General features: G+C 42.2%; 1 protein-coding gene across 4 annotated transcripts in view; it reads right to left on the bottom strand.

The window, feature by feature from the left end:
* Nucleotides 1–24,051, bottom strand: part of LOC120455884 (pneumococcal serine-rich repeat protein) — a 117,941-nt gene that overhangs the window by 71,214 nt on the left and 22,676 nt on the right. The window contains exon 1 of one of the 4 annotated variants that reach the window (XM_039642373.1): nt 11,924–12,718. The exons of 1 other annotated variant lie outside the window; for it this stretch is intronic. The gene's annotated coding sequence lies outside the window, so the exon portion shown is untranslated. Of the gene's footprint in view, nt 1–11,923; nt 12,719–24,051 lie in introns of those variants that run through there. 2 more of the 4 variants (XM_039642375.2, XM_039642377.1) reach the window with 2 other exon arrangements.

Here is a 24,051-nt window from a genome sequence, read left to right as displayed (position 1 = left end):
AGGGAGGGAAGGGGCAGTTAGAGGAGACAAAGGAGACAAAGCAGACAAGGAGACGTTGACAGTTTGGGCCTGGTCGTCGTCGTGGCCAAGATGTCACTTTTCATTAGGCAGCCGGACGGCCTGGCTGCTGCCGTGTATCCTGCAATGTTGCAAGTTGGTTGCCTAGTGGCTGATGGCTGGTGGCTGGTGGTTGTGGCTTGTGTTTGGGATGATGCATGGGCACCTGTTGCATGGCGGCGTTTTAGATTAGTCGCCTGTAATTAGTTAATAACATGGCAAGGCATGTCTAAATTGCAGTCGCGACATCAAATTGCAAGCGGCTGCATTTTGATGCCTGCATTTTGATTGATGTTGCTGCCGGGCCAACAACAGCAACAGCAGCAACAACAGAAGCAACAGCAACACCAACAGCGTTGCAGTCGCTTGAACAATGTTATGCATATATTTAATTGATAAGTTTTTAGCACATGATAAATTTTAATATTGTGTGGCAGAGGAACATGCTACTCTGACACAAGCAGCGCACAAAAACGGCCACTGATGCAGCAACAGCAACATCAGCAGCAGCAACAGCAGCAGCAACATCAACAACAGCATTCAGCCACCTGTAGCTGGGGCAACATAAGCCGACATAAATCCATTAAAGCCGCACAAATTCCAAGTAAATTAAAAGCAGTTAAACTCAATTGATTTCGAGACGCAACAGCAACAGTGAGAGGAGCAGCAGCAACAGCAACAGCAGCGGCAGCCACAACACCTCGGCAACAATAAAAATAAACAACCAACAAAAAAGAGGGGAAGCAAAAAAAAAAAAACAAAAAAAATCCAAACTGAAATGGAAGCTGAAATGGAGACCCAGAGGCCTCGGTTCAATAAATTTTTATCGCAGCAAGCGAGTGTGTGTCCGTGTGGGCCAAAAGGAATGCGTTGATAGTGAAACAAGAGCAACAGCAGCAGCAGCAGCAACAGCAACAGGCTAACGACAACCGACAGCCGACAACAGAAGCCGCATTCAAGGCGTTGTACAAACACATACACAACAACAATAGCAACAACAACAGCAGCAACAGCAACAACAACAACATAAGCCACAGCAGCAACACTAGAAAATTTTGAGAATTCAGCCAAAAAAAAAACAAAACAAAAAAGTTAAAGGGTCACAACAACAAGGAGCCGACACATGACTCATATGCCAGCGCAAGAGTAACTATCTGCATTTTTTCGCCGCTTTTAGGGTTAACCTCTTGCAAATTGCTTTGATTAAGCTGTGAGAGCTCAACTGAATAAGTGAGTGAGTGACTGACTGACTGACTAACTGACTCACTAAGGAACGAGGAATATGGCAGCGTGCTGTTGCCAGGACTTTATGTAGTCAACTGACTAAGTCGCCGGCTAAAAAAAGCGGGAATGGGTAAAAAAAAACTGCTGCAGCTTAAAGGAAGCACTTAACTGATGCTGAGGATAATTGTGTGGAAAAGTCCACATGTGGCAGTGCACTATCTTTGCCACACTTCCTTAAGCAATTAGTAGATGCTATACAAAAGATTATTCCCAATAATGTAGTAGCATTTAAGCTTTTGCCACGAAAGGATTTAAAGAAATATTTTTAATAGAAATTTACAAAAAATGCATCGCATTTCACTGCCACCATTTAGTGTGGTCAAAGTTGGCCAAATATTTACCGGATTCAGCTCTTTAGCTTCATCATTTTCGCGGCACCCACGCATGCAATTTTGATAGCCCAACTACACAACACACGTCCTCCTTGGTTTTATTTTTTTTTCAACATTTGGGCAGCATTTGCCATTTAACTGACCCAAACCGCCAACTGCAAAATGCAAAATGCAACTACTGCCACTTGTGCAACGGCAGCAGCAACTGCAGCAACAACAAAACTTTCTCTGGCCAAGAATGTGCGCAGCTGCAGCAACAGTTGCCGCAGTTGCAACAGCAGCAGCAGCAGCAACAATCCTCGCATGTGGGGATAAAGAAATGCTTGAGGCCCAAATGAAAAAATAGAAAAAAAAAAAAAATAATAATAAAAAAAAAAAATGGGAAAAAACTAAAAGACAGAAATACGCGGCCAGATAGTCGCAAGTTGCAAGTTGCAAGTCTTCCGTCTTCTAGTCCAGTTCAAAGCTTTTGGTCCACTCAAGTCATTCATGGCAATTGAAAGGAGAGGGTTAAAGGGGCCAATGGCGAGGTGGGGTTAAGGGGAGGAGGGGTGGAGGGTACAGCACCCGCCGCGTGTCGATTGAAAATTTATGATCACAATTTTGGTTAATGCATTTTCGTGTTTGTGCCATGATTACCAAATGTTATTCACGCTCCACTGACTCGCCTGGGATGTGTTTGTGTGTCCGTACACAGCGAGAAATATGCGATCGAATTGTGTGATCAGTATTTAATGTTAATACGATCATTAAGGGAATCCTTTGAGGGTTTTTCACTATTTTGGCACTTTAGAACTTGATTTAAGCGACTTGCTTTTAGATGTTCTTTACTACAGTGTATGTTTCTTATATTTTTGTTCAATACTGAAACTTTTTCAATTTTTTTTCGAATTTTTGCATGAGTTTGTGTGTGTGTGTGTGTGTGTGTGTGTGTGAGAGTTTCCTTGGTCAGCAATCAATGCCAAAATGGCGCGGGCGCATTGCGACTGCTTACGGTTAGCTAAACATTCCAAACGCTCCAAAGACGACAAAACAAACGCCATGGCAGCCGTTTTCAGTTGCAGCCGCACTTTTTCGGGACTAAGTCGCGATTTTGGGTCCCAGGTCTGCAACAATAAGTAGCAAGTAGCCTTGCTAAGTGCCAGAGTTGTCACCCTTCTATAAAAACTTTGTTCATTAAGCAGCAAGAGTTCAAACTATTTATTCAATTACTTGCTGTTTTGGTTCATAGAACATATATGTATTTCCTTGTTATAGTTTGCAAGTTGAAAATTAGCTGAGATTTTTGTAGCCTGTACAACAGGTGGCAACTCTGGCCTAATACAATCCATTTCGGTGGCAGCTGCCTTAAACACACATTTCTGCTCTTTCCTAGTGCTTGTTGCTTGTTGGTTGTGATTGTTGCTGCTGCTGCTGCTGTTGCAGTTGTCGCATTTCCGTTTTGCTGCTGCTGCTGTTGCTGTTGCTCCCATTTTTGGGGTTAGGCGGCTGGCAGGCGTAGGATTGCCGCTGGAGAGCCGAGCTAATGTGTCTTGTAATTTGCATGGGCATTTGTGAAAAAAGTGAAAAGTTTTTGTTTCATTTTTGCCTTTTTTTTTTTTTTTGGTTTGGCCGACGCGAATCGTCGCTTTTTTTTTTGCGTAAATTATGCGGCATTTTTACCGTTTGCCGGTGGAAAACAGTAGCACTTACAAGCTCCTTTTACGGCCGCCTGACTGCTGACCAAAAGCGGGCAAAAGCAGTTGGCGCTTTTCTCATTCAAAATAGTCAGCAAAAAGCCCCGAAAATAGCAAAAACTAGCTAAACTAACGAAAAGACCCAAAAAATGCCAAGAAAATGAGCAACTTTTTATGGTTATGATTGCGTTTTGTCTGCTGCTGCTGTTGCTGCTGTTGCGAATGCTAAATATGCCATGGAAAATGGTGGAAAAATGGAAATGCCAAATGTCCCTGCCCCCACAGCAGCCCCATCCTTCTCCTCTGGCCACGTGGGCGTATGAGCAATGTGGCTCAAGTTGCTGCTGCTGCTGTTGCTGCTGCTTTCACACACAATTAGCGTATGTTGCATCTTTGTGTGGGTGTTGCACCTTCGCCCTCCCAGTCGCCTCTCCTCCACCCAGCCAACCGGCTAAATAGAAAACTGCAGCCATGTCCATGAATCATGCCCAGACTTAAGTCTATTGTTGCTGCTGCCGCTCTTGTCGTTGACACAATCAACAGAAGCAGCAGCAACTGCAACTGCAACAGCAACAGCAACTGAAGCTGCAACTGAAGCAGCAACATGAGGAGCAAGAGCAATTGATTTGGCCAACATACGGGCTGCTGATTGCCAGCCCCTGACTTGGTTTCTTTGACTAATGATACAAACGACAACAGCAACAGTAACACCAAGTAACAACAAGCGTAGCAGCAGCAACATGTTGCTGACACGCGCTCATCGTTAGCAAAGCGAACGAACAAACACTTGAGATTTTCGCGCAGTGTTTTATGCGTGGGCTCTGGCTGGAATGCCTTAGAGGCACATACACTAGTATTTCCTGAGAGTTTTTTTCAACGTCATTGTTGGTGTTGCTACTTGGGAATTTCTGGTATTGCTGCACTTGAAATATATTTCACCGCTCTTTGCTGATGATCTTTGCCATGTTGCTGCCTGCTATTTATGTTATTCTTATCAATTGTTGCAAGCGGCAACATTTGCAGCTGCTGCTCGTGTTTTGCAGATGGAAATGCAATTAGTTATATGATAGCTTACCGCTAGGAATGCTGTTGACTTGCAACAAATCCACCAACGATTGCTGATGACACTGGATGGCAAAGCTGTACCCGACAAGCGCAATAAACACAAGTTTCTGCCAAACAAACTTAACATATATACATATAAATATTTATATATATAAGCGAAAAATCACGGATCTCTGAACAACCGACACCTGTTCGCCGCTCAATATCAAAAGAGCACGTGACCACGCTGCAACATCGTTGCTGCCACAACGGCAACATGTTGTGGTCAGCAGGAGAAAAACATACTATGTATGAAAAAGAAAAAAAAAAGAGAAACACAAATCCGAAAACAGCAGCATTCGCCTTGTAATATCATAATTCACACGGTGTACGACTAAAAAAAAAAACAAAAAAAAAAGTGGGTGTGGCACGGGGGCGGACGAGCAGCACGATTCCGATTGTGAGGCTGCGATTGCCGGCGGGTTAAGAGCGATAAATCGATTGGGCCATAGGGGCAACAGGTGGCCAAGATGACGCTCCTTGTTAAGAGGAAAAAAAAAAGTTCAAAACAAAAAAAAAAGCAAAGGCACACAACCAAGGGCAAGGGCTAAAAGTCAACTGGTTTTTTATCAAGGCAAGGAGCAGCCAAAAATACAAACGCAAACTGGGTCTGTAGGCCACAAAACAAAAACCAAAAAGAAGAGGAAACAGTTAAAACCGGGTATAAGAATAAAAAAGATCAAAGCCCTGCTGAAATTTCAAAGATTTTGAAACAAAGGAAGGCAAAATGAAAAGGAAGCGCAAAAGGCGCGCGTGCAACCTTGAGATAATTTAATCGGTTCTGTTTGAGAGCAAACACAGGCACACACACACACACACACTACATTAAGAAGAAAATAATGCAAAAATATATACATACATACAAACATATGTATATAAATAAAAAGGAAAAACTAAAGAGCCACAAACTGCGAATGGCAAATGGCAAATGCACCGTCGATGATGCCGATCGAGCCAAAATGCAAATGCAAAATGCAGCCGCAAACAATTGAAAGCATTTTCGCAAAACGCAATTGCAGAACAAGAGCGAAAGCGTTGACAATAAAGGCGAGAAAACAATGCGTTGTGAAATTCGTTACACACGGAGAAAAAGGGTGCTTCTTTGTACATAAATATCAACTAATTACCTATTAAAAGCAAGTCCGCTTTGTACAAATATCCGTAGAAATTTAATATACTTGTAGCACATGTTTAAACAAGTAAAACGGTATGCTATACTTTAAAATATCAATAGAACACAAAAATACAATTTATATGATCAACTTTTTAAGCTACAATTTATAAACCTTTTTATAAAAGTATCTTTCTATATTTTTTAGAATTTTTCCTAATATATTTGTCCAAGGCAACACTTATTCTCTGCACACTTAACTGCCTGGGTTAACCATCAATTGTTTTATTTAGAAAGATCTCGAATGTTGTGGCACGCATTTCTCCCCATGTTTTCCCACGTTTTTCCACCATTTCCCTCCTTGGCCCTGAGATTTGTGCAAACAGAAGGGAGTTCAATACAGAAGTGCATTTCCAGCTGCTCGATCAGCAACTTCTTCTGCCTCACAGAAGGCTCTTCAGGAGCTATAGAGAAATGAGTGCTGAGCATCATCATCAGCAAACACTGATAAATTATTTGACAGATTATATTTGCGTTGAACTTTGGGCCGTGGCAAGAAAGACGGCGGCAACATTAATAAAAACGAGTACACATGCTGACGTCGTATCTCAGGTGGGCACAAAAAAAGGGGGCGTTTCAAAAGGGGGGGGGGGAAAGGTCTAGGTGGGGGCAAGGCACAAGTGCAGCCACAAGTTGATGAGGCAAACGCAGAAAGAACAAAAAAATATGGTTAAAATAATAGCAAACTCGGGATACCCTTACCATTTGTTTTAGAGGGATTCTATGCAACACAATGCATTTCTAATTTAAGATTAAGAAAAAATTAAGTATGCTGCTGCATTGTATTATTATTCTATAAAATAAAATAGTGGAAATTTCTCTCAATTTCTTGCTTACTAAAGTTTGTGTGCAAAGTTATTTGTTTGGCTTTCAGAAAGCTTCCATTTCTCGCTGCCATAAATCCTGAACGTTTATAGCTTGAATACCCTGCACTTCAGGCAGGGTATTTGCAACAAAAAGAAGATGAAGAAGAAGAAGCCACACTCCATGTTGCAGCTAAGAGAAAGCTTGGGGTTTGCTGCACTTTTGCCGTTGCTCTAACAAATGAGCGTCATGTCTTTGCCCGTCGCAAAACAAATCTGAGCAATTTTTTATGATAAATAACACCCGGCTGAGGGGTAAATAGATGGGGGAGATGCAGATGGAGGTGGGGTTCCATACATACATACATACATACATACAACTAGGCAGAGACTGTTATATTTAGTGTAGGCCCCCGGGCAGTTAACGGCGAGCAAGAAGAGGGAGGGGACAGTTGGTAAAAAAAAAAAACGGTGGGGCTTGGGGAGCGGCAAACAGCCGGCAGCTTGTGCAAACAAACAAATCGCCGTAGATTTATTTTAGTGCAAAAGCCTTAACACACTAAATTGCTCAGGCATGCGTGGGTTAACCATCTCGGGGGCTTTGGGAGTCCACAGGAGACTCCAATCCATTGCGAACCAGACCAGACCAGAGGCGCATATCGATGTGGCGATGAAAAATACTGGCTTTCAACGCGGTAATTAAAAGATGAATCGTCCTCGTGGTCCTCACAGCCTCACAGCCTTACAGTCTCTATTCTTCCATCTCACTCGCACCAGCAAGTCTAGCCTTCTCTCTCTAACTCTCGCACTCTGCAGGTTTGAATACAAATTATGCTTCATTAGGCCAGATAACGCCCCAGATCAAGGCTGTAACATATATCCAACAAATACATTGGCTGCCGGGGCAATAAGGCACGTACATATACATATTCACATATGTATGATTGATTAATGCTTTTAACATGTCCGCAGCAAATTGGAATGGAATGGAACGGAATGGCATTGGAATGTGCCGGTGCGATAGGCGGGAAAAATCGAGCTAACGGTCTACGGAGAACCATTTCCACTCGATTTGGAACTAATGATATTTCGCCTATTCAATCTCTGTGGAAATGTGGCGTTGTAAATCATCGGGAATGATGGAATGCTAACGTCGGGAATGGTGGAATGCTATCGTTGGGAATGGTGGAATGGAACAGTGGCACAGTTGCTTATAATTCCCAATGACTGACAACATATGTAAAACGAAACTTAATTGTAAATGCCCAACCGTTGGCTCATTAATTCTTATTTCGCAGGTTCCGCTTCCGACCGAAATTTTTGTTTTATCGCGTTTTTTTTGTTATGTATTTAGTTTTTTTTTTTTTGGTTTTTTATCAGCCAGCTGCAAATTGTTCTTTGAAATGTGCGCGTGCCAAAAATAAATTTCAGTTTTAAAGCGAAACAAAACATACGAAACTGAGGAAGGGGCCTCGGTTTTATTTACCTGAGGATGTTACCTGCTGACTTCTGTTTCAGTTTCGGTTTCGGTTTCTGTCTCGTTTCAATTTTTATGGCTCGGAAGGAAGGAACCCTTGTCTTAAATGCGTTCTGTTCATTTCATTGCCGTTGGCAGCTGTTTGTCGTGTTTCGTTTTGTTGACCCAAATTTCTTAACCGAAGATTTCTATCAGAGTGGCCAAGAAGAAGCCTGGCCTTTTTTTTTGGCCGCAGGGTAAACCCCTTTTGGTTTTAGTCTAGTGAAAGTTACTTGGCGCGTGACTTCTTCAGCGTAGGGGAGAGAGATACGAGCGAAAGGGTAAAGAAAGTGAGTTCCTGGCCAGCTGTTTGGCTAACTGTAAATGGACCGTTAGGTTTGGTTCTTAGCCCCCGGAGAAAGTTGTCGCTTCCCATTATTCCAGATCGATCTATCAACATAAGGAAATGGAAGATGGTAAAGATATTTGCTTCCCTATAACAGCCCAATCGTATGCTACCATCTGGTGAAAGTTACTTTAGGGGTTTGTGTGGGAAGAACACGACAGATGTTGTTCATTTCAGTTCAAATATAAAATAGCGCTTCATTTATAAAGAGAATATATAGAATAAATATAATTGCAGCTCTAGTTACTTTTCATAAATCTTGCACAGTGACTTGGGGGAAATCATGTTTCCCAGGCTTACCCAAATTACATATTAGATTAGAAAAAATCTCGGCACTCTGATTTCCGCATAGAACTCACCTGCAACGAAAAACAAGCAATAAAGAGAGAAAATTAATATCGGTTTGAAAGGAAAAATGAAGATGAAAATGCCAACTCTTATTAATAGACAATCAATCAGCGGGTTCCGACAAAAGGCCGACAGCCATTGTGATGTGGAACCATGCCGATCTTGGCCAGCAATTCATCCATGGACCATAGACTCCACTATACACCGTACCCCAAGATAATGGCCACTGTATGGCCCCTGCTCTGCAATTAAGCGGCAATTCAGTTCAGAATCGAAATTGGAATTGCAATGGCAATGGGCAATGGGCAATGGGCATTGGCAAATGGCAAATGGCAAACGGCGAATGGGCAATGGAAGTGGCCAGACATGGGCACCGGAATGGCCCATGGTGCGGAGTCAAGTGCAAACACTTGCGACCTGTCAGCGTCCAGCGGCCAGCAACAATGGCCTTCTTGCTTTTCCGCTCTGCGAAATTGATTAAACTCATTCATAATGACAGCGGCCAGCAGGTCCAATAACGAGTTCTAGAACTGTTCCATTTTGATTTGTTTCCCTTTCAGCAGTAGCCATATAAATCGAATATGCTTTGCCTTTCATTTGGATACTTAAATGCATTGAGCCAAAAACTTCTTCTTAATCACGCGTACGTTTCAATTTTTAGGCAGTTTTAAAAGCGGGTTTCAGTATTGCAAATTATATTAATTTATGCATAAATACATATTCACGTTTTTAAATCGTGTTGGTCATTAAAATATGTCCCCCAGTTCACTTCCTAGCTGTTGTACTCAGAGCAGAGAGTATCTCCTGTCAACAGTCAATTGTGGCTAATGAACTAATGGACACTTCATGGCCAAAAGCAAGTCGAGTAAAAATCACTTCTCTTTCTCTTTTTTTGCTTGTGGCCTAAAAAGTGTGACCAGGCTCGGTTTTGGGGGGCGGAGGGCAGTGGGAGTGGGAGTGGCGAAAAATAGGGAGAAAGGAAAGGCGTGGCCTGCAATTTACACAGGCCGCACAAATGGGGGAAAAAAGATATGATCCAATTCAATTTAAGCGCGTGTCTCATGGCGAAGGTAACAACAATTTCAATGCATATATTTGTATTTGCAGTGACCCAGCTGCAAGTGTTGTTGTTGTTCTTGCTTGGTGTTGTACAAATGCAATTACAACTAAAACACACAGCAGGGGAAAAACACGAGGAAAATGGGGGGAGGGGGGGAAACGTTGGAAAACAGAGGGAAGGGCTAGCCAGTAAACGAAACACGAAGAGCCATCACACAAACACCACCAATGAGGAGGGGGCACCAAACGGGACGGGGAAAAACAGCGGCTACAATTCTTTTTTTTTTATTATTCTGTTTTGCTCCGCCCACTTTCCCACACCCATTGCAACGAATGACGAAAAAACGCGAAGGAGGGAAATTAGGGGAATGGAAAACCGAGCAGGTACGAAAATGATTAAGCTGTGAACTTAATCGTAATTAATTGCTTCTCAAAGGCATTTGGTCACACTAATTGCGAAATATACCATGTTTGAGTAGCAAAGTATTTGAGTATTAAAATTTATATATTAAAATCGATATATATCAACTGTAATTTCACAACCAACTGAAAAACTGTAATAAAAATAAATTGCCTTCCTAGCTGCCAAGCTCTTTCACTACACCAAACTCCTCATAATTTTTGCATACCGAAAAAGGAAACGCGAATCAATCTACCCTTTTCCCGAATTTCCCTTCCCATACAGCAACAAATGTATAAAAGAGATTGTAGCCGGGGGTGGGGGGAGGGGTAAGAAAAGGGAAGCGGCGGCACCAGAAGAATTGAAAGGCGTCTGCATTTAGATGAGACCGAGTGGGAGGAGAGGCAATTCCGTGGGGCGGGAAGAGGGGCGGTTTTCCTCTCTAGGTGACGAACGTCATCGTCGCCGCACTCAAATCGTGGGAAAATGTTTTTCACGCTCCTGTTGCTGTTGTTGTTGCTATTGTTGTTGCTGTTGTTTCTGTCGCTCGGTACTGCAGTTGCTGCCACGTTGCTCTGTATCTACGGGTGTGTTGTTGGCATTGTTGTTGGCTAGTTGTTTGTCGACTGTGGGCTGATGAAAAGCTTTTTTGCCGCTCGCCGCAATTCGTTGCGCTGCATTAAGCAGGGCAAAAACATAGAAAAGTCCCTCAAAATATACAAAAAAGGTACGGCTCCAAAACTTGGGAACTCTGAGTTTCAACTAATATGCTTAAAGGATTTTTATTTCTATGGATTCTGTCAACTGTTAACAAGAAGGTCATTTAGGCAATTAGAACACACCTAAATTAGAACATAAAAAAATATATAAAATTGCGCACAGATTATGAAGCACTGAGTGTATCTCAGTATGTAGTCATAAATACGAATAGCGAAACGCAGCGCCGAATATAGCATTCGCTTGATCTTTCAGTTCGTTTCTTTGCTTATCGCACACGCATGCCGTGCCCTTGGACCTCCCCCTGCCGCCCACACCCACCCACCGACCAAATCCACCGCCCACACGAGCGCACTTTGCCTTCGCCTTATCAGCGGCGAAAAAGAAACAAAAAAAAAAAAACAAAAAAAAATTCTAAGTGGCAGCGCGCGTTTATCGCCAAAACGGCTGAGCACTTGCATATATGCAATTCCAAACAATTTCTCCGCTGTGCGAGTTTTTTGTTTCTAATTGAATTTCAGGCTTTTTCGAATTCTTTTTTGTCAGCTTGCTTTGGTTTTACGGCTCGTTAGACTGATAATACACAAGCAAATGACTGATAAAGCCAAAGCCGGCAATAACAATAATAATAGGAACAACAACAAAAAATATATATATGATACTAGTACGAGCTACAACAACAAAAATGGTCAAATATAATTTTCACGACAATTGAAGACATTATTGCTTTAGCACCACGACAGAAAGTCTGCCATTAAATCAAATAGAAGAAAGAAATCGTAATGCTATAAAATATTTAAAAGAATCACAAAATTCAACTTCTAATTTGCAATGTGTTATATGTGTGTTGCAGTACACTTTAGTTATTTTCTTGTATTGTTGATTAAAAGTATTTTTTTAGGTGATTTTAATTTATAAAATAATTTCTTAAAAAACGCAGAGGGTATAATTAGTTGTTAGTTGTTTTAAGCCTAAAAGTTCTCAAGCTGTACAAAATCTTTACGTAACTACCACACTTGCACGGCCCACACTGCGTATGCTTGACGCATCGCGTATACGCCATGTGTGAGTGATCGTGCGCTATATGCGATTTCACGCGACTTGACTCACCCTGTTTGCTTATGCAGCAGGCAGCGGCAAATAGAACACAAATATTACACCGCTCTGGCAAAGATAAATATTGCACACAAAACCGAATATCAGTCTCTACATGAAATTTTCCAATTTTCTTTACTTGTTTGTCGACCACCAATTTCCTTAATTTATATCATGTGTTGGCCTTTCGGACTTCCTTGAACTTTATATGCGTTATGCATGCATTTTCAAACGTGGCGTTTATTTCTTGTGCGCTTTTTGCACATTACACAAAAACACCGAAAAAAAAAAAATTAACGTAGAAAAAACGTTGCAAATATTAAGAGTGCGGCGGATAATTAGGGGGAATTATGAAGGCGAACGGCACGAACTGAAAGGAATTTCTGCCTTTGAACACGTAGACGCGACGCAGACGCGATGACGACGCGACAGCGACGCAAACGGCGGCGTCAGCAGAAAACGCGTGCAGCCTTGAGAAGATCGCGATAGCGACTGAAACAGCAGCAAATTCACCAAGAACATGCACAAATCTCAAACGGCAAATGCAAAAAAAAAACCCGAAGAGAATAGAATAGAATCGCCAAAACGCCAGGCGATTTTTGCGCGTGTTTTAAAACGCGCGCGCGCACGCTTGGGAAGGATGTGTTGCTGCTGTTGCCGTTGCTGCAACAGTTGCAGCGACTGTTGCTGCAACAATTGCTGCTGCTGCTGCTGCCTCTGCTGTTGCTGCAACTTCGCGTTGCAGTTGTCTCAGTGGGAAAACGCGCGACGACGCATACAAATAACTAACTAACAGCGGCTGTAGTAAAATGACAACTGAAACCGCAGCAGGCGAAATGAAAACGAGTAACGATAGAGCAAAAAAAAAAAAGTGAAAAAAAAAGAAAATAAAATAGAAGAAACAAATACAAGGCACACACACAAGCCACGGGCAAAATAAATAAAATAAAAATTGACGATGGGCAGCGGTGGCGGCGACGACGACGACGGCAAAACGCAGCTGCAGTTGGCTGGTTCTACGGGTCAGAGATGCCAAAACGCTGATGATTTTGCCGCAAAATCAGCGCCCAGTTGGCTTTCACTCACGTTATGTAACTCTTTATATAGCAAATTCTTAGGCCAATTTTGAGGTATGTATGTTTTTCTAATTGCAAGGAACGTTAGAAATACGCAAGCTTCGGTCCTTCGTTCACAAAAAAAAAACTGTAAGTAAATGAGATTTTAAAGCTGATATCTCTGTCTCTCAAGTCTCTGAAGCTATTATTCTAGCTATTTATTTATTTTGCAATATTTTTAATTAAAAAACGATACACAGGTGAATATTCAGTTTTTTTTTCTAGTCTCAACCCAGATCAGCACTGATTCTAACATTCTTTTTGCAAACTTTTCACTTTTCGCTGCACTCACCGTCGAGATGCAGTGCGAGCGAGAGGCTGGCGGCGCGGCGAGCGAGCGGGACGGAGCTGAGCGGAACGACCAGTGCGACAGAGAGGGAGGGCGAGAGGATGGAGAGCGGGCGGCGGCGGCACTTTGCTGCCACGCTTCGTCAGCTGTTCGTTAGTCGCTTTTCGCCTTTTTGTTTTTATTTGTCGTGTGTGCGGAAGTGCAGAGCGTGGCGTTGGCGACGACGCCGGCAGCGGCGGTAGCGTCGGCAGCGGAACGCAGCGGCGTAAGTGCAAGGCCAAGCGCGTGCGAAAGAGAGAGGCAGTGACGTGGTGGAAGAGAGAGGACGCGAATAGTGTGGGCCAGAAACAGGTTTTTCTAATTCTAATTTTTTTTTTCATAATTTTATTGTTTTATTTTACTTGATTTGTTCCTGTCTCTTGTACTTTATCTGTTTTTTTATTGCTATTTTTTTATACTAGAATTTCTAAAATGTTCCTCTAATTTAAGTCAAGTATTTTGTAAAATTCATGTTGAAAGTTAATTTGAAATTGATCGGTGCAAAATTGCAATTAACGCGTTGTTTTATTTTTAATTTCACCAAAGTCGCCACCCACTCGTTACTCAGTTTACAGGCACAATCATGCATGGCAATGTACAGTGAGAAATCTGGCACGCATCTGTTCGTTGAAAATATGTATTGTGCTCTAGAATATGCTTAAGAAATTAACAATTTCTTAGTTTCAAAGGGCGATTTAAGGGCTTTTCCTAAAAAATACATGAATATTTGTTTAATTGAATTTAATTTTGTTCCTCTCTGTGTATGGGAGGCTTCTCCCATTCCATTCGCAAATTGCACGCGCGTGCCCTTGAAAACTTAACCCAGCAATCGAGCCAAGGCAGCTGTTGCCAAGACCCCCCACCAGGCCACCCATCAACCCCCCAACCCCCCTTTGATAAACCCCTTTACGCCCCCCATCTTCCCGATGGCACTTTCAAACTGTTTGCTGGCAAACAAAAGAAAGTGCACAAATTGTTGAAATTTTCTTGGCGAAATCAGCAACAAACGAATTCGAATCTCGCACGTAAAATGTTGCAAAGAGCCAATGGCCAATGCTTTTCATTGCCAAACACAGTTTTTATACAAATGCGGTAAGGTTTTTCTCTTTTTTCCTCCCATTTCCTATTTTTCGCCCAGTTGCGCAAAAAGTACCAAAAATAATTCGCCAAAAACTCAACACAAATCACAAGGTATGTATAAGGCGTAGGATCTGAAGTACGCAAGGCATGGCAAAAGGGTAGTAAGTGGTTGTATGGCGACATAGGGTTAAGGTTTATCTAAGGTATAAAAAAATAATATATATTTTACATTTACTAAATAAAATAGGGTTTCTGTTCCTTTTAAATAAATATTATATGACTATAAGATATTTTTTAAGCCAAAAACTTGAAATATCCTTTGGGGTTTCTTTTTCGATCGAGAAGAGAGTGTAAAAGTCTAAGACTTTCTAGTTGTGCACATAATAGATATCCACAGGCCGATTTACATACATATGTATGTACATTTCTGTGCCGATCTGCACACATGTGCGGCTAGTGTGTTTGTTTGTTTGTTTTATGTGCGCACGCTGCCAATTGCGAGAAAAAACTACAATGTTCAAGGTCGTGCGGCGAATGCACCTAAAGCAACAACAACACCAGCAGGAGCAACAAAAATAACAAACAATCGGTCATTCAGACGATAGCATACGCAAAATGTTTGAGTTCTACAAATTGCAAAAACTAGCGCAGGAACCAAATGGCGACACACACCCATGTCGGATACAGTGTGCCCTCGAGAAATGGTAACTTTCATGTGATTTTTGTAGAATAAAATGATATATGTATTTTGCAGGCTGCTTTTTAAAAAGCCAGGTTTTTTAAAACCTGACAAACATTTTTAAAATATTTTTATAGGCGTATACGTAATATTTTATCTTATTGAGCAAAGTGCTTAAATAATATTCGATCTTTTACTGTACGCACTCGCGTATTTATTGGTGTGTGTATATATATACATATATATTTATGTATGTATATAGAACAACAATTTGCGCTCGTCAATTGCAAGCGCGTCGCTGCCAACGTCGACCGCGACTGCGACTGCGACGTCGCTGCCATTGAATTTTCACTGTCAAGGTCGAACGTTGTTCTGATGCGCAACGCAATGCGCAATGCGATCGCCGCCGAGTGGGTGTGCGAGTGGGAGGGCGAGCGCGGGGGGGAGGTGGATCGCGCCGAGGGAGAGGGCCGATATGTGCGAAAACGAAAACGAGAACACAGCGGAGAAGGAGGAGGAGAACGAGAACGAGAACGAGTGCACAAAAGCTGTGGGAGAATGCTAAAATGCGAAAAGAACGTACGGACGAAAAGACAAAAAAAACAAAAAAACCCGAGAATGTAGGAATGGAGAATGCACACGGACTCTGCTTCCTCTTCTTCTACTTCTGCTGCTTCTTCTTCGCCGCACAAGGCGCACAGTGGGCGGGATCAAGCATCAAACAGCGATCGCAATTACATGTATTCACCTACGAGATGAACCAATAAAAAGTAGTTTCTAAATTGTTAAGAAAAAGAATTTAATTTCATTAAGGTATGGGGCAAAACCGATTAAATAACAAATCGTATTCCTTTACATAAATTCCATTGTAATACCCCGTAAAGTATGCAATATTTCGCATTCATGAAAACTAAACTTATTACGAGCATTGTAGTAATTTTTGTACGTTTTTTTTATATTATTACATTTGAATATAACGTATAAATTTCTAAAATCGTTTTTAATTAAATTTCCAATTCGATCGTTCGTTCGTTGGCGTTCCGCCCATTCAATTACCGTTCATCATTTGTTTGTCGATCACCTCTTGACCCACTGTGCGGGGGTATCTGTACGTATGTATGTATGTATGCGTATGTGTTTGTGTGTGGGCGCTGTGGCGGAAACGATATGCGGCTTATGTAATGCGACAGCGACAACAACAATCAGCGACGACGCGTTGGCAGCGTCGAGTGCATACGCACACGCTTCCACCGCGACGCCCACCAACCCCCTTCACCCAGAGGCCCACTGCACTCCCACACCCCCCCCTCGTCCATCCGCGCCCTTTCGGTAAACGCTTCCTGCACTTTGTTGCTACGCTTTTCATATCGCTCGGCGTCTGTTTTTCTCTGTGTGTACTCTTATTTTTTCCCCACCTCCTTTTTGTTATTTGTATTTTTATTTTCGTGTAGCGCCTTTTGTGCTTTTTGCATGTTTTCCTATCGCATTTGTTTTCTCAAGTTCGCGCGCAGCTCTTGTGCAATTTGTCATAATACCGCCCCGGTGCTATCCACGCTAACCCACTGTACCATTACCATTCCCATTCCCACCCATCTCCACCCGCAGCCGCACACGCGTCGTATGCGTAATATTTCAAGAGAAGTGCGAACAAAAAATTGCAGCGTTTTGTCAGCGGTAAAACGTAAACAAAAACAAGCCGCCGTCAAATGCACTTTTGCCCATAAATCAGCGAAGAGAATGGAAAAATCAGCTGGAGAATGGATAGGGAGAGTGGGGGGAAGGGAGAGTGGGGCGGTAATATCGGGGATGGTTACAGACCTGCAGGCGCCACGCCCTCTACCGGGCAAATGAAGACATAATTTGACATAAGCGATGTTAAAGTTCACCAAATCCCAGCCGTCGAACATCAAAAGGCAACGTCCAAACGAGAGACAAAAAGTCGAAAAAAAACTTGAATGTGAAAACAATGAGCCCGAAACCGACGTTTTCTATGCCCTAACCAAATAAATATTGCGCTAAGCATTCAAAAACTAAATACAGACTTATGGTCTTAGAATTCGTAATTTTAATAAAAATTATAATTTATAGTTAGTAAATATTCAATGCACAAGGCAACCGGAGTACCCACAAAGTAGGGTATCAGAAAAAATAGTTGGGAACCTGAGAAATAAACTCTAGGCATTTGGCTGTTAATGATGTGGGGCAGGAGGAGCAAATGGAGTTCGCCGCTGATTGACTTGACTCAACTTGTGTTGATGGATCCGCGCCTGCGCGGTCGGCACTTTTGGTGATAATGTCAAAGGCAGCCAGCGGTCTGCCACGCCCCCGCTGGCCGACCGCCCCCTCTTTAACCACCACCCCGCACACCCCCCGCGCAATTGCTTAATCATGCAAACGGCAAGAAAACCGAAATGCAGCAGCAAATGCAGCGCCTGTCAAAGCTGCGATTAATCTCACTCAGGGAAAAGCAGGATGAGGGGCACAAAGTGCAGCAGCCACTGCGGCACTGCAAACAGTGGTCCAAAGCACAAGAGAATAAGCTTAAAATAGGCTTAATATTTAAATGGAATTTAAAATCAGCATATTTACCAATTTAATCTAGTTTGTCTTGGATAATATTTGAAATGATAGTGTGTCCCCATTTTACCATCACTTTGGCACCACTGTGCCCAGCAGCGTCGGCACTCATAATTGAGATATGAACTTGGCAATATTTCATAAAAAGAAAATATATATATAAAAAGAGCCAGTCGGCGGAGGGAATGAAAAAAAAAAGGCGAGAAGACTGGTCGCTCGGTCAGCCAGTTGGAGAGCCAAGGACCGAGGACGGCGATCGCGGCTTGTTCGTCTAGAAATAACTTAATTGTCACTCAATTACTCAGTTTTCAGCTAAAAGCATTCATTGCTCTGGCTTAACGTCAAAGTGGCTCAAAAGGTGGAAAACCTGAGGGGGGGTAAATGGGGGTAAAACCCTGGACAGAGGATGTGGAGCCATCGGTGGAGTTGGAGCTGCAGCCAAACTCGGATAGGAACCCGTTGCCTAGGCGTGAATAATAGCTGCAAAGACGCGTCTTGGCCACGGCCGGTGAATGAAAATTGATGAGTTGCGACAGTTTTTGGCCAAAGGGCAAAATCACCCAGCACAAGCAAAAAATACAAGAATGGTAGGGAACAAAAAGCACTGACTTAAGACCGAAAACCTTAATGCTCTGCAGATTTCATATAGTGCAATGATATGGTGCTTAAGTATATAGCAAAAGTTTCTCATGCATTTTGAATACTAACTTCTAATCGTGACACCTCCAAAAACCTAAAAGCCGAATAACCTTTAAGAGGTCATTTCAAATGGTAAATACCCTAGAACGGAAAAAGCAACGTTCCTTAAACGAGTAAAGGAAAACTGAATCGAAGGGACGAGACGAAGTAATGGACAAACTACTTTGTCATGGTCTCGGGACTTTGGGATTGGCCAACTCAATGCAACTATCAATCAAATCACTCGTGTGGGTGACCATTTGTGGCTGAAAGAAGGCACTACAAAAAGTCAAGCAATCCCTGATTGACATAAGTGCATGCATTCATTTTGATCGTGGCCCACGATGATTGAACTTTGCTAATGAGCCATATTGACCCCAAGGAACTGAGGGATTTTCCATAAGAAAAATATTTAACTCGACTGATTGATTGACTTGCGTGGTAGAAAATCCCATTATTTAGCTAGAATTTGTAAATTTAATGTAAGCTGGATAAGGGAATATATTGTGCTCTTTGAATGCTCAATTTATGATTGGCACTAAACGCATTTGAACGGGATGATTGATTGGTTGTTCGAACAGAGACGGATATAATGCTTAAGGTTTAAATTCAAGTAATTATAAAAACTATAAGGCATGCGTAGTTATTTGCCTTGAATATCCAACTTTATTTGCGATCTTTATGATTAATGCACCTATTGAAATCACCTTTTTGCTGCACTCATTTGGCTCCAAACATAATTACCAACATTTAGTGCGCCTTCCATCATGATTGATGCCGTTTTAGAGGGCCTGCCAATGCAGAAAGTGCGCCTTGAAAAGGAGTCAACCCGCAGCATCTCCTTGCACCCACAGGCCTGCCATAAATCGCCATAAATCCTAATCAAAACTAAGCGCAAACAAGCTGCAGCCAGGGAAACGAAGTGGGGGGGGGGGGATAAAATGGAGGCACCACCTCTGGAACGTGAATCTATAAATCCATTAATGCCATTTACCGCATAAACATAAAGTAAACGCGGCCTAGAATGATCATCTCGCCATGATGATGATGATGATGATGATGGGGATGAGGATGAGGATGGTGATGGTGATGCCGCAGACTTTTCGGAGCATCAGCACCAACGGCAAAATTTGGGATCCCAGAGTCCAAAAACCCCATCCCCAAAACCTCCTGTAAGTTCCCGCTGAACCAAAGCAATTGCTCCATAAAGTAAAACTAAATTGCTCAATAATTTTGTCCACATTTGATTATGTCTTCTGAGGGGGAGTTGGTGGGTGAGGTAGATAGGCCACAGTTACACAGCAAACAATTTCCGCCGAAATGTAAAATACCCCTTTCTTTAGGAATAGAAGTCAATCAAGTTCAAATTAATGTGAATCATTGCATCTCGATTATATTTACCAAATTATCGATGTTTGCGACTCAAAATCAAAGTACACCGTTACATATCACAGCATAGTGAATAATTGCAAGGGAGGATGCGAAGGTATTACAATTTTTTACTGTGTACCGTGAACTCTCCCTCGTGGCAACGCCGTTCCTCCCCCATCCAACGACTGGCAGTCACGATTGTGCGGGGCAGGCCAACACTAAATTCAAAACCCATAAAGACATCAAAGCAGGCAACGCGTGTAACAATTTGCCAGCCAGCCAACAACAACCAATGCAACAACAGCAACAACAAATGCAACAAAACGCAAATTAACAACGGACCAACATACATACACACATACATACACTCACGGACAGGCCCAAAGGAGTCCCGAGATGTTTGGCAGTTTGGGAGGACAAGGACTGAGGATTGAGGACTGAGGATTGGGGTTTGGGGTTTGGGGACTTGGCACTGGGAACTTGGAACTTGGTACTGGGTACTGCAAACGACGATGACGCTGACGACGACGACGACAACGATCGTTCGAAAAACACAGCGAAAAACAAAACAGCAACTGCAAAAGCAACAGCAAGGCGACCTGGCCAAGGTATCCGCACCCGCACAAATCCAACAAGAACAACACAGTCAACAACATGAACAACAGCAGCAACAACAGAAACAACAACCTCGGGCTGCCCAAGAAGATGCTGGCCAACACAAAATTGGCAGTGCTCTTAAATAGAAAAAAAACATTAAAATGGTACTTTTAGGCCAGCACAAATAAATCAATAAATAGTTTTCATATTTTTGAATAGTAAAGATGGAAGCCTCAAGAAACAGTGGAGCAAATTAAAACTCCAAGTAACATACATATGAATCTAAGGCTCATCTTGGGAATCTTTTCATTTGCCCTATACCTTTATATCATAATCATATCATAACGTTTGCATTCTACTATTACCAATATAAAAACAGTAATTTTATTGATTTAAACTTCTCTGCAGTTTAATGCTTAGCCTTTTCATTTCGTTTGGGGTTTCCCGATAACAGAGACAACAGACGAGGCCACCCACACGGCAATCGGAACAGGTATTGTGGTTTTTCGATTTCGATAATGGATGAACTGCGATCCACTGGAAAAAAGATGGATTGGCCACAGAAAGAGAGAGAGAGAGGGAGTGATGCCGCTGGCTCACGATCGATGGTGCAGCTGAAATGCTCATTAAAAATGTAGAAAGCTCCTCCTCACCCAAAAACCAGCGATCGATAGACCGATTTTTGCGATTACCCCGACTGATCGACCGATGGACCGATTGCCCGATCGCTCGCCTCGCTGTCAGCGCTAATCGCACGATCTTAATTTACAGCAACAGCAACGGAGGCAGGACGACGACTACCGGCGACAGAGACAGAGACAGGAAAATAGAAAGAGACGGCGGTATGTGACGATATAGCCATTGCGATATGAAGCTGAAGGAAGGAGCTCTTTTGCGATGCGATCTTGGCCAATTTGGCGAACGCAACTTTCGCTTTTGCAGCCGACTACTGCTAACGATCGTCAATCGACGGCAATTTATTATTATGCAGCGAACGCTTGTTCGTATTTAATTTAATTAAAAGACGGTTAGAAATCATGGTAATTATGTTTACAGGAAAGCGAAAGAATGGCAGCGAATCGTGTTCGCTGGCGAATGGCAAGTGTAATTTGTAATGATCATTAATCGAATCACGAGCGAAGTGAAAGAAAAAGAGGTAAAGATATATGCGTACTTAATCCAATTTTAATGTCGTGATTGGTAACCGATCTTGATACAGCCAACTTAAACTAGATCGGTCGTTTAATCTTTTATGTCACTGCAAAGCAGCAGATCTGTGGGATTTACCTAATGCAATTGCAAATCCATCACCATCGGCAGGAAGGAGAAAATCAAATATGAAAAGAATTTAGCACAGACACACAGAGTTACAATAACCAGAGCAACAACGTTGACAACATTGAACAACAACGTTTTCCGCTGAGCGATAAGGCTAGAAACCAAACAACCAAAAACAATTGTTGGTGAGGCGTGTGTGGGCGCAATTTTCCATTGAATTATAATTTTTTCGCATTACAATTTTTCTTCTCCAACTTTGCACAGAAAAAAATGCCCTTTTTTTTTTAAACTAATCTCGATTCTAATAATACAAAAGGAATCATTGAAAGTGGATAAAAAAAAAACAACTCTAAGCAAACACCAACAAAAGGTCACTCTAATCTAGTTGTTGGCAGAGCGCATGGTCACATTGGAACTTAATATCAGCTTATGCCAAAAATCAATTCTCCGATTAAATGTGGAAATACGATTTCTGATTTCTTTTCGTGCATCTATAGCGCTCTCTTTTTCGCTCACTGTGGATTTTGGCTTGTCATAATTTTCATTACATGTTTTTCTGCCATGTTTGTTGCTTTCGTTGGGGGTAAAACCAAAGCGTACCTATAAAGCCTGATAAAGATCTTTCCATAGAGAGTGCGGGCTGTGCAACAACAACAACAAAAACAACAACGAATCGCCGTAACAACAACAGCAAAACATTGAACAACAGAAAATTGCAACAATCTGATAAAGACAACAACTGAACTCAACTGAGAGACTCAATTGCGATTTGTGTCCCGACCACAAAAAAAACAAGAGAGAACGCTATAGTCGAGTTCCCCGACTATCTGATACCCGTTACTCAGCTAGTGTAAGTGCGAAGGACAGTTTTTGGCAGTTTGTGGGCGTTAGAGTGGGCGTGGCCAAAAGTTTTTTGGCAAATAGATAGAAATTTACAAGACTAATACAAAAATGAAAAAATATCAAAACATTTTTCAAAAGTGTGGGCGTGGCAGCTTTGGGTGGTTTGTGGGCGTTAGAGTGGGCGTGGCCAAAAGTTTTTTAGCAAATAGATAGAAATTTACAAGACTAATACAAATATGAAAAAATATCGAAACATTTTTCAAAAGTGTGGGCGTGGCAGCTTTGGGCGGTTTGTGGGCGTTAGAGTGGGCGTGGCAACCTGAATCGACAAACTTGCGCTGCGTCTATGTCCCTGGAGTCTGTATACTTAATCTCAACTTTCTAGCTTTTGTAGTTCCTGAGATCTCGACGTTCATACGGACAGACGGACAGACGGACAGACGGACAGACAGACGGACGGACAGACGGACATGGCCAGATCGACTCGGCTATTGATCCTGATCAAGAATATATATACTTTATATGGTCGGAAACGCTTCCTTCTGCCTGTTACATACTTTTCAACGAATCTAGTATACCCTTTTACTCTACGAGTAACGGGTATAAAAACCCAATGCAAAAAAAAACCTCGCAAGAAACAGAAAAAACTGCTGCGAAAAAGTGCGTGAGCTGGGGCCTCCAGAAACTTGTGGGTTGAGAGTTGTTCAAGACAGTTTTGTCACGGAAATTATCTCGGATATACTGACAGTCGTTGCGGAAAGTCAAATGTGTTTCCTTAACTCGTAAAAAAACCCAACAATCGCTTTTGAGCTTACTGGTTCCTCAAAGAAAATATAAATATAATAATAGACATAAAGAAACAGCTTTAATACTTAGTATATCTTAAAAAAAACTAGGAATAAGATATGTAAAGTAGCTCAGCATTTTAAAAAATATTTAGTGATATGTTAAATAAGAGTTTTCTTTAAGGTTTTGAAGAAGAATCTGCTAGCCACTAAATGCATCAAAAACTTCAAAAAAATGCGTTCAAGGACTGAAAATGATAGAAAAAAAATGGATTTTCCGAAGAGGAAACTCCAGCTGAACGACAACTGTGTCAAAACAAAACGACAACAAACAAAACTCGAACAAAACTTGGCTATCTGTGTGTGCGCCTGCGCCTTCGATTTTCCACACTGCCACGCCCCGTCCCGTACCGTACCGTTCCGTCCGCAGCGGGATTTCCATTGCCGCCCACCCACGCAGAATCCGTTGACGGATTGAGAGATTTTCCTGCAGTTTATTTTGGCTGCCTTGGGCTGGCATGTTTGTTGGACGCAGTGGCGCAAATCGGGGACGCCATGACATTATAATATGTCAATTTTTATGCCGCTTGGCAGGCGCGTGTTAGAAAATGTCAAAATCCAGCGGCGCAGTCAAACTCTCAAGTCAGCCGCCCAACAACAACAACAACAATCAACGGCAACTACAACATCAACAGCAACAACAATAAAAAACGAAGAAATACAGTAACAGCAACAGCAACAACTCTATTGTGCGCCCACGCGTTTTGTTCGCGTTTTAAAAAACGCGACCACTGTGTGGTGCTCGTGTCAAG

The sequence above is a fragment of the Drosophila santomea genome, chromosome X, assembly GCF_016746245.2.
Source record: "Drosophila santomea strain STO CAGO 1482 chromosome X, Prin_Dsan_1.1, whole genome shotgun sequence".
Classification (NCBI taxonomy): domain Eukaryota; kingdom Metazoa; phylum Arthropoda; class Insecta; order Diptera; family Drosophilidae; genus Drosophila; species Drosophila santomea.
This window is presented reverse-complemented; position numbering and strand designations above follow the sequence as displayed.